Below are 12,439 nucleotides of genomic sequence, written 5' to 3'. Positions count from 1 at the left end.
AGGCGTTATCGTAGATCTAGGCCTAGCAAACATGGGCTCTAACGTTAGATTCTAACGTTAGAGATCTTTACGTACCGTAGATCTTGGCCTCATAAAGACCTCCATGAAGGTCGTTCCAAAGTTTTGGGGACGTGTATGAGAAAGTATGATCCCCTAACTACTGTAGGCTGGTAGATTCGAGGTAAGTGTCTATGCCTATCCCAGTGTAGGACTGCCTGTAAATTTGGGGAGTTCATGCTTCGCCGCTTGAAATTTGTGACCGGCGACAACGGTTTCAGGCAAAAGTCGGGAATTTTGAAAATGCATTTTTTAATTGAATCACATTGCCCATTTCCTAAGCTTTACAATGATATAAAACACTTGCATTCTCCGGCACCGTAAGTGGTCAAATAAAGCGAAATATAGTGCACTTTTTGATTTGTTAGCCTGACAAAATTGCGAGAAAACGGGCTTTGAAGATTCACCTCTTGCTCGAAGACAATGCCGACCGGCGATGCGAGTTGAGAATCACCCATCCGTACGATGGTGCCAATCGAGATTAAGCTCCGCCTCTAGCAACCACAGCGGCTTCTGATTGGCTCACTGAGAGAGTCAAATTTCCCGGGCACCTTCCTCGGAACTCAGCGTATGGAGCCGAATACACAATGCGTTTCGCTCGGGTTGGTTTACCACACAGAACTCTCTGTGGTTTGCCAGTACGTACACAACGTCTTTCAAGATGGCGGATACGATAATTGCAAGCTTGCTGATTACGTGTGAATGTGCACGTATTACCAAATGGCCTCCACACGCTATGCCTGTGTGTTCACGTCACAGGAACGGATGGCGCATTCGTATACACATCTTTACAAATCACATTATCATTGCAGTTGATTCGTCTTGTAAATTTCATTATTTGGGACCCTTTGTTTTGTTTTCAAGTATCGCATGTGTGGCATTGTGCGATAAAGAAAGAAAGAAAGAAAGAAACAAACACGGCTCTACTTAATTTGGTTCAATTTTAATGTTTATTAGGCCCTACAGTGTATTTTAATATTGGTCAGTTATGACCGCTCCTTTTCCTCTCTTCTGTTGTCTTTCTGAGTCAACCTGTTGTCGTACTACAAGCATGAAAATCAAGTGAGTTTCCGATCACATGTTGCACGATTTGCGACTCTGATGCGTTCAAACAATGTTCCCTATCGTATTTGTTTTCACATTGGAAGTCAGTGCTGTTTAGTGTTGTGTTCACTTTTTGTTTCATTTCCGTTGTCGAAAACGCGGTAGAAACGCTCTGATAGAAAGCCAAACGAAGAGCATACACGAGAGCGAACGTACAGGTGTCTATTGTAGCAATAACAATGGAGCACGCACGCGTGGACAAAACATTTCGGACACGCTGCAAGACGTATCTCCGAAAGCCGAACTATGTAAATGTATGCGACGCACTAGCCAATCGCACGCGAGACGCCGCTCCGTAGCAACACTGGGCATATTGGCGCGGCGTTCGAAAGAACATCGAAGCTGACGAGTGCGATCCAACATAGGGTGTTTAAAATTCCATTTTCGATAGGAAAAACTTTGTCTTATGCTCCGAAATTTGGTGTAGATGTAGTAAACATATCAAAGATTTAATTTCTGCAAAAAACCCAAATCGACAAAAATAATGGTCAAAATCTTTGTACCCCGCCTAGGAGGGAATTTCCTCTTGCGACTTTTGCCTGAAACCGTTGTCGCGGGTCACATTTGGTCTCGCAGTTCATAAACTCGAGCGACCCACCCAAAAGATGTTGACAATAATGTAGTAACGTTAGACACATTAACAGGTTAGGCCTGCTTAATTATTTCTCGTGTAAGTTAAATCTAGCTAAGCCTATTTCTACCTGTCTAAAACCGTACCGTAGAGTCTAGTTCCCGTAATCTGATCCTTTATCGGTTATTTGTAACGTTAGACTCGTCTAATGTTAGGCTAGAGTCTACGTTAGGACATGATCACACCAATTTACGATGGCACTTAGGGCCAGATCGGGTAAATTACAGAATACCGGCAGCCAATCACGGATAGCGCAAATCGCTCTGAAAAGAACGTAATTACGCTTGCCGACAGCAACCATCTGAAATATTAATCCGATTTGCGATACGGTCCGTGATTCGGCTGTCGACGATTGCATTTGAACAGTTTGTTTGCAAAAACCGATAAGTCCATTTTTGAAGATTTTGAAGTACGGTCTCTGTCATTAAGTACAAAATAATACCTTTTAAATGATATATTGATCACTACATATAAAGGTATATTTTTGAAGTTATGGTCAAAAGAAGCAAAAATGTTCTTATTATTCTCTTTATTTTTCTTGACCTTTAATCGTAAATATCTCCATTTGACAAATATGGACTTATCGGTTTTTGCAAACAAACTTCATTTGTTTACGTGTGTTTCCTTTGGTCTGTGCGGTGAGAAGTGTGGTATTCATACGTTGTTTTCGGGGGTTTCGGTGGTGTCCCCCGATAGCGAAAATAATGTAGTTCTAGATCTGGACGATGCTAGTCTAGACTAGCCGTTAAAATTTACCGGAATCTACGATGTATACTCATGTTTTTAGGAGTTGAGGATAGTCCTTTTCCTAGAAAACGATAGAAATTTAGGTGAGACTAGAAAACAATCACATCTAATTGCTGGTGCTAGCTTGCAGTAGAGCTTACGCACTGCGTGGGTGCGCTTGACAGACCACCATGTTGACTCTGCAGTCAAATAGGCTATTACAGTATATTATAAAATGGGTTCAAGAATGTAGCCAATTGGAAGCGCTGAAATGAGTCACGTGTGCCTGATTCTAGTGTATATAAATGATATTACAAATTCCTCTAAGTTACTGCAATATAGGCGGGGGCGGACATCCGGGCATTTTCAACATGGAGCCCTAGTAACCGACCCGGCCGATGAAGACAAATGCCGATGAAGACAAAGACCGTACCTTAGTGCAGCGCTCAGCAATGCATCGCATGCATAATACACGCACGGTACATGCATAATGCACTGCACTGAATGAACGCTGTACGCTAGTGTGCTATTATCGGTTATTTTTGCACAGCTTTCTGACATTTTTACTGCAGATTCGTACATCATTTCATCGTTTGTTTCACATCCTCACAATGCCTCGAAGTTGTGTTGTGTTTGGCTGCCATAATCATAGTCTAATGTTGGACAAAAAACGATCTTTCTTTGAACTTCCAAAACGTAATCGCAGTCCAGAAAGAAGGAACCGGTGGTTAGCTGCTATCAGCCGGGAGAATGAAGGCGGATCCCACTGGAGTCCAGTGAAGTCAAGGACGATATGCTCTGAATTCAAATTACTGGAAGTAAATGATAACCGACTACTAACCAGGTGTACTCGTTAGGTACATGTACACATCGGCGAACTGAATGTCTGGCCACGACGTAGGGTCATTGATCCACGAGTCTGCGGGTACACGGTAGCCCGACCAGACGCTGTTAATACGCTACGCGAATACGTATGTATAGCGGCGACTGGGCTGTGTATAGGTACACGGTAAGGACAAACTGCAAGGCCGATGGAGGACAGTGTAGTCTCGTATCTCTCCTTTGCTTTCCGTGAAAGTTTCTCACAGTAATCGAAAGACATCTTATAATCTATGAAAGCATATTTTAACTGAAACAATGGACTAGATTCAGCGGTAAATAAAAGTGAAATGAACAGCATTAAACGCGACAGTAGTAACACAGCGTGAACTGACAGCTCCACTGTAGATCCACGTAAACTCCGTTTATGTGTGCTAATGAACGGTCCCATATATTGCAATTCGCGTATTGTATGACGGCATTGCATGCTCTGCTGCACGCTCGTTTGACGGCTATTGTTTTCATCGCACTAAGGGCAGCGAGTTCGTCGCTATGTGGAAGTGACGTCACTCCGCCCCCGCCTATATACTGTTCGCCGATGACACCAACGTATTTTGTTCCAACTCTGATTCTCAGTCGCTTTTAAGAACTCTTAATACTGAATTGCCGAAATTATCTACATGGTTTAAGAGCAATAAATTGTCACTCAACTTAAAAAAGACAAATTTTATTTATTTTCATAATAATAAGAATAAAAATGAAATGCGCCACTTGAATATAATGGTGGATGGTATATCATTGGAGCAAAAAGAAAGTGTCAAATTCCTTGGAATATATACCAGTGAAAATATGGAATGGAATGCTCATGTGCAATACATCTCAGATAAAGTGTCTCGTAACGTTGGTATACTCTGTAAGCTTAAGTATTATGTCCCGAAGAATATTTTATTTATGCTTTATAATTCGTTGATATTGTCGACTATCTCATATTGTAACATTGTTTGGGCAACTGCGAAAAGTCACATTGACAGTATATTGCTTCTACAAAAGAAAGCTATACGTATATGTACCAATTCAGACCATCGGGAACCATTCGGATCCTTTGTTCGTAGAATTAAAAACACTAAAGGTAAATGATATTAATTTTCTGCAAAATTCACTTTTTATGTTTCGTTTGTACAACGGTCAGTTGCCATCTTCTTTCCTCCCATTATTTCAGTTAAACAAGGATATACATTCTCATCCCACAAGGCAATCTGATAAATTTCATCTACAAAATCCTAAAACGGTGATGGCTCTGAAATCTATCAGACACACTGGACCTGATATTTGGAACTCTCTTCCTTCAGAAATTCGAATTTTAAAGTCTATGTATTCTTTCAAAAAGCTGTAAAGACAATGCTGCTTTCTGGATATCAGTGATCTTATAATGTCATTGCAGTTGTATTGTATGTGAAATGCCCTTGTTGAATTATCGCCGTTCAGAAGTTATTGCGTAATGTTATGTAACCGACCATGACCTGTAAGTGTTCACCTGTACCTCGGTGAGAAAATACTTTGCTATGCTTTACTATTCAGTGATCCAGGTGATCTAACTTTGTGTATAGTGAAAGCAGACAGACCTCTCCTCTCTCCTTTCTCCTATCCTATCTCTATGCAAGTCATCCCTCCCCTTATTTTCCTATATGTTATGTATTATGTACGAGGGCTGCATGCAAATCAAGCAATGCTTAAGCTGTAGCCCTTCTGCGTTATTCATTGCATCACTTATGTTCTGTTGTACATTGTAAAGGCAATGAAGAAACTGTATTGCTGTAAATTCTAAAGGTAATGAAGAAACTTACCTTGTTAGCACTTAATGTTTATGTATATCCATATGTATGGTACCAACAATATATATGATATATGTGTATGTATCTGCATAAGCAATGATATAATGCAGGAACCAATAAATCAAATCAAATCAAATCAAATCAAATGTATTAATTTCTCGCTAACATGCATGCGGCCTGACGTCACAATGTTTACACTAGCAGTGCGCAGTCAATCAGTTGTTACAAGTGCGTCGCGCGCTACTATACGCGCTGTCAATCCTGTAAACAACTTCTAGTTCGGGCTGCCGGCCTTTCTTATGCATAACATGTATGGCGTACGTATACTCTTATACGTACAGTACTTAGGTGATTGATTTCCGAGTGCGACGTGCGTAAATGTTTGGGACGAACATCTTCGGATTTCTTGATTCACAAAGGTACGTGAAAAATGCTGTTAGTTTTCAACCCATTTTATAAAACAAATGATGCACAGGATTATTTCGTGGGGTTAGTGGAGATGCAGCTCACTCTCGGGTATTTATAATGTAGTGCAACATGCACGGCTTCGCCTCGTGCATGTTTCACAATTGTAAATACCCTCGAGTGCGCTACATCTCCACTAACGCACTCTATCCTGTGCATCATTTGTATAGTATACACTTAACAGCTTATGCGTACGTGTGGCATTGGTAGCGCGTATCGAGTTTGCAGAACGCGCGCATGTTTACTAGTACAGTGTACAGTACGTATAGCAGTTGAGCGCGCATTTGGCTCTTGACAATACGCGTATACGCGCTGCCTTGCCAAACTTGTGTGATATTCTGTGTCGAAAAGAGTGAAAAGAAGAAGGGATGTCAGCTGTGATGACGTCATCACGATTAAAATAGTTACGTGAAAATCGGGTCGATTTTCTTTATCGTCGATTTACTCGAGTTATCTTGATTTAGAGCAGTTTTCCTCTGAAACCACTCAATTTTCATAAAAATTGTGTGGTCAACCCGGGCTTTTTGGGGGCCCCAGACAACGGGAAAGACGAATTTCAGCCCTTCGGGCTGAATTTCATCTCCAAGGGAGAGCCGCCGGTACGCACCAATATGCTAATTAATATGACGCAAAACCGGTATTCTGTAATTTCCCCGCCAGATCTAACGTTTGACTTACCGTTACTGAATGTTCTACCCAAATTTACAATGTATACTTGCATTTTCCCGCAAAGGATAGTCCATATTCATGTATAGACAGCTAGAAAACGCTAGAAAGACCATAGAAAACATAACAACGGCTGCAGCTCACATCGTAGACCAGATACTGGCCGTTTTTTATCGTATTATAGCCCTCCGATCGTGCGCCAGCGTAAATCACATGTCTACCACACTAATCGCGTGATCCCCACCGATCGCGCATCCCCTCTGATTTGTCCGCCCGAATCAGGTTGTGTGTCCGTGCGTGCGTGTCCGTACGGTTAGTGCTTAATAGTATTGTGTCAATGGTGTGACTGATCTGTGTGTGAGCCAAAGAGATTATACCTATAGAGTAAGTAGTCGCCATACGCGTGCGTACAAATAGTGCGTCCACAATTGAAGAGGGAGCGCACACTCAGCTCCTGGCACTGGATCTAAGTCTACGTTCAAGTCATATCTTCTCATATCATATCTGGAATTATATGTTATTCTTCATTACACATTTTCATTTCCAGAATCACAATGTGGTTAATTGTTTAAATATTAGTTTCTACGATGATATCATATCATTTGAACCATTTGGTAGAGTCCAGACCTTTTTGTTATTCCCAAAATAAACAGTGGGAACTTGGGTGTAGACTAGACAGTACTTGAGCATTATGACGTTTGTTTCGCGTACATTCCCACTCACGCCATAAAATCAAACAACATCAGCACCATTATGACGCTTCAACATGACCATTGTGACGTCACAATAAAACAACGCAAGGTCACTGCGCCGAATATTGAAGTCGAGCGCATTACACAGTGCGCTGCCACCTACTGATTAATAACTGTACAGGATCCGTGCAATGGCGGCTCCCACAACGCAAAATGGCAGCTCCCTCGCGCGGCTGCCTCCCCACTGGACTACGCCCTCTTGTGGTATAATCTCTTTGGTGTGAGCAGAGAAGCGCGCACGGGTAGCGCGTGCGTAGAGAACAGTCCAGGCAGTGGACTACTCACATCGTTGAACAGCTCGAGCACACCAACGTACTTTCCGACAGACCGGATAGGCGTATTGCATGCATGAAGCGCGTACTGAGTTTGCAGTTTGCGCATGTTTACCAGTACGTTGTACAGCAGTGCACTGCGGCTGAGCGCGCAGTTGTCTCTTCATAATACGCGTACGCGCTGCCCTCCTGCTGCTTTCCCAAGCATGATTGACCTGTGAATCTTCTCGAAAATTGTGAGTCAAGGATGCTCTAAAAAGGGTAAATTACAGAATACCAGCAGTCAATTACTCTATTCATTGGGAGGGATACAAAACAAATATACCCGGCCATTTTTCGAGGCACCGGTTGAAACTATGTGCATTCGGTGACTTCAATAAGCACTATTTTCTTCGGGGTTGCGCCCCTCAGAAAATAGTTCTTATTGAAGTCACCTCATGCACATAGTTTCAACCAGAGCCTCTCAGGACTGGTTTATTTGTATATTATTATGTCAGTTAGACAGGTAACGATGTTAGCGTTCCACATCTCTTCCACTTTTGAAAAAAAAAAAAAAAAATTAAAAAATACAATGAAAATTTCATGTATTCAATACAAACGATTCAGGAACCATACTTTCCTTTCACCTTATTAAAAGCCCGAAACGATTAAAAGTATATGCGAAGATTACTGCATTTTGTGTTGACAGGGAACGTTTGATTAAAGGTCCTGTTTACCTTTGACAGCACGGCCGTAATCTGGCAGAACTCCCTAAGTCGATTTTGGTCGATTTTCAGGTTTTGAGTGTTTTGTGTGTTTTTTTCGCATGCTCTTTCAAGTGGGCCAAAAAATAAGTTGTGATTCGGTACAGAAAGTTGTTTTTAGAAAGTAATTTCGGCAAAATTCCTGAGGAGAGAGGGCGATTAATCTGACAGAACTGCGTAAGGCGAGATACGAAATGAATTTTCCGATGTTAATCAGGCAGAACTGCGTAAGTCGACTTACGACAACGCTTCGACCAAGGTGTTCCTATATCCCGCACGGACATGGTATATCTTAACACGCGCGTGCGCGGCCTTGATAGTGACGAACGCGCTGCGCGTTGTTTTCTAGCAAGCTCAGCTAGCTAGACACAGAGCTAGCTATAGCTAGTACGTACTCATTACACGACGACAGTCACGCTAAAGCAATGGATCCAAAAGCAATGACCCTCAACTATTGGGGGAAATTGCCACTTTCTTTCCCTTCATAGACTGGCAGTCTTCAAAACTGGTTAATATGCGGTATGCCTTACTATTAAGTCTTGCGGCTACAGTCAGACTGTAGCCGCAAAAAAGTCTAGGGATTTTTAAGCCTAGAGAATTTCTAGATCTAACAAACGTTATAGTTTGCATCTTGTCTGACAAAACGCTCCAGTCAACTTTAGGCCTAGGGTCTACTTTAGTGCTGCAGCACTTGTCCATTGTTAATGTACAAGTGTGTACGTGAAATCAATGTACTGTGCGGTAGGTCACGCGAACAACAATATCTGTAATCCATAGCTTCTCATTTTGTTTTTCATTGTAATAAGCGGTTAGTTGGCTTGGATCTATGGGATTGATCTAGAAAAGTTTAATGAATATCTAGGATACTGTCCATAACGATGGCATTTTCGATTCAATCCTAAAGACGTCAGAAAATGGCCAATACTAACACTTTTAGGCCTAAAGTTGACTGGAGCGTTTTGTCAGACAAGATGCAAACTATAACGTTTTTAATACCGGTACCGTACCAGTACTCCCGGTATAGGCGGTAGAGTTGTACATTACTAGACCTCTTATACCATTACTTAAATTGGCCCGAATCGCCGGTTATTCTGTCTTTACTCAGTTTTCTAGTTTTTTAGATTTAATTCGGCATAGACATTCTTTAAGTCTGTAATATGAAGAATCTAGAATCTACAGGTTAAAAGCTAAATTATAACCATTTAGCCCTAGAAATAGATCTGAAACTAAGATCTAGATCTGTGAGTGTGATCTAACTAGAGACTATAGGCTAGGCCCCTATTGTATAGGTTTCCTAGATTTTATAGACTTAACGTTAGTCATTAGATAGGCAGTTTAGGCTTTACGTTGTTCTTAGATCTACTATAACATTAGTACTGCTACTACAAAGTACTAGATCCCCAATAGACAGTCTAGCTCTAGATTTAGCCCCTACCTGGATAAGAGTCTAGACTAGAAACTAATTTTCATTGATATTAGTCTGTTAATGACGCCCCAAAATAGATGTCTGGATGTTACATAGAGTCTAGACCTAGACGATCGAGTAGAAAGAGTTCGAGAGTTCTAGTAGTAGGCCCTAGTATGTTTTAGGCCTGCGTAGAGAGTACACTACTACCCAGAGTAGTAGTACTGTAGTACTGTAGGAGTGGCTAGTACAGTCGGCACAAACGAGACCTAGGGTCTATTTTTTATTTCTAATAAAGCTGTAAATAAACTTTTCGTCAGGTCTAGCTCTTAGTATTCTTTAGTTTAAATAGAGTTTAGGCCTTCAGCCAAAAGGGTCTAGGCATACTCTTACTTTGGGCATAGAATAGGAATGATGAGACCAGTAGGCCTATCGTATGCAGATCCCTTTACCGCTCTACTAGTCTCTAGATGTCTAGTGTATCGTTAGGCCTGAATAGACTTAACCTTAGTCTAGACGGTCTACAATGTAGTACCTGTAGTCTTGATGAACATACAGCTTAACATCTAGTCTGATATTTGTCTTAATCCAAATGCAATGCTTCATGAGATCGACAATGATCCAAGAAGCAGCCAGGCTTTTGATGTAGCGGTACTTCTCGTGCCGCTAAATAAGACTGAAACATTAACACAGACGGGCAATATTTAGGGGAAAGCAAGTTATTTTCCGATTACGAATGAATGGATAAAATGAAATTGAATGTGAATCAATAATGATGACTTTATACAATGTGAACAAATATCAAAAAAAAATGTACTCGATCTAAAATATTCATTGTTTTGACACTGCATCCGCTGAACAGTAAGGGGGATGGATGGTAAAATCCGATAGACAATCCGCAGAAAATAGACTGAGATACGTAGTTCTGGCTGATAAACCACGTGTTTATCAGCCAGAACTGCGTATCTCTAGGAGATACGCAGTTCTGGCTGATAAGCACGTGGTTAACGACGAAAAGAGATACGTAGTTCTGCCTGATGAAACACGTGCTTTTCAGGCAGAACTGCGTATCTCCTAGAGATACGCAGTTCTGCCTGAAAAAAACCCCGCATGGCCAAAGACTTACTAGTCAGGGAGCAAGCGGGGGTCAGCCTAGCTGAAAAGGTTGCCAATTTTTATGTGTATAGCAATTTAGTACATATGCCCCTGAGTATGGAAATGCACGTCTGGCTGGTCATCGGTGGTGGGTGTGGCCAGGAGGGCCACAAAAAGGACCCCCCAAAATTAGGCTAGCCTAGCTGGAAAAGTAACCCCATGAAAACCACTGCAACTTGTTCGTTACACTTACAGGATAAATGAATGACCATTGCCAGACGTTTTAAGTGGTAGGGGGTAGCCGCCAGACGCTCTTAAAGGCCCAACTCCAGCTAGGCTAGCCTAGCTGAAAAAGTAACCTCATGAAAACCACTGGAACTTGTTCGTTACACTTACAGGATAAATGCATGACCATTGCCATACGTTTTAAGTGGTGGGGGGTAGCCGCCAGACGCCCTTAAAGACCCAAATTTTTCCAGCTAGGCTAGCCTAGCTGAAAAAGTAACCTCATGAAACCCACTGGAACTTGTTCGTTACACTTACAGCATAAATGAATGACCAGTGCCAGACGTTTTAAGTGGTGGGGGGTAGCCGCCAGACGCCCTTAAAGACCCAAATTGTTCCAGCTAGGCTAGCCTAGCTGAAAAAGTAACCTAATGTAACCCACTGGAACTTATTTGTTACACTTACAGGATAAATGAGTGACCATTGCCAGACGTTTTAAGTGGTGGGGGGTAGCCGCCAGACGCCGCCCTTAAAGACCAAACTTTTTCCAGCTAGGCTTGCCTTGCTGAACAAGTAACCTCATGAAACCCACTGGAACTTGTTCGTTACACTTACAGGATAAATGAATGACCAGTGCCAGACGTTTTAAGTGGTGGGGGGTAGCCGCCAGACGCCCTTAAAGACCCAAATTTTTCCAGCTAGGCTAGCCTAGCTGAAAAAGTAACCTAATGTAACCCACTGGAACTTATTTGTTACACTTACAGGATAAATGAATGACCATTGCCAGACGTTTTAAGTGGTGGGGGTAGCCGCCAGACGCCGCCCTTAAAGACCAAACTTTTTCCAGCTAGGCTTGCCTTGCTGAACAAGTAACCTTGTGAAACCCACCGGAACTTGTTCTTTATACTTACCCTGTACAGGATATGCATGACCGTTGCCAGACGTTTTAAATGGTGGTTGTGGGGGGGGGGGGGGGGGAAGCCGCCAGATGCCCTTAAAGACCCAATTTTTCCAGCTAGACTAAGCTATAGCCTATATATAGCTGGAAAAATAACCTCCAGAAACCCATTGGAACTTGTTCTTGTGATACACTCAAAGGATAATTGAATGATCGTTGGCAGACAATAGCCGCAAGACACCCCAAAGACCAAATTCTTACCAGCTAGGCTAGCCTAGCTGAAAATTAGGAAAGTAACCCCATGAAACCCACTGGAACTTGTTCTTACACTTACAGAATAAATGCATGACCGTTGCCAGACGCTTTAAGTGGTGGGGCGTAGCCCCCAGACGCTCTCAAAGACACAATTTTACCAGCTATCAGGTTCACATATTTCAGAAATGATAGCAGTGTAATTCCATAACAATACCGCTAGCTTGCGAGTTCACCTGTCTATAATCTATGCATGCCTTATTCTTTTGTTCTGCTTCCTTGAGCCCCAGCTCATGCATTCTTATGGTGACTCTCCCATGTCATCATCCTTGTTCATTGCAATTTGCTCTATTTTTTGAAAATATTCTTAATCCTCATCCCAATTATCACAAATTCTGAAACTCTGTCCTCAGTATAACTAATTCATAGTTGTACAAATGTAAACATCTGAGAATCACCCGGAGGTCTCCTTTAATGGGGGAGTTTCTTGAGCGCAC

This window comes from Diadema setosum, chromosome 10, assembly GCF_964275005.1.
Source record: "Diadema setosum chromosome 10, eeDiaSeto1, whole genome shotgun sequence".
NCBI lineage: Eukaryota > Metazoa > Echinodermata > Echinoidea > Diadematoida > Diadematidae > Diadema > Diadema setosum.
Note: the sequence above shows the minus strand (reverse complement) of the source record.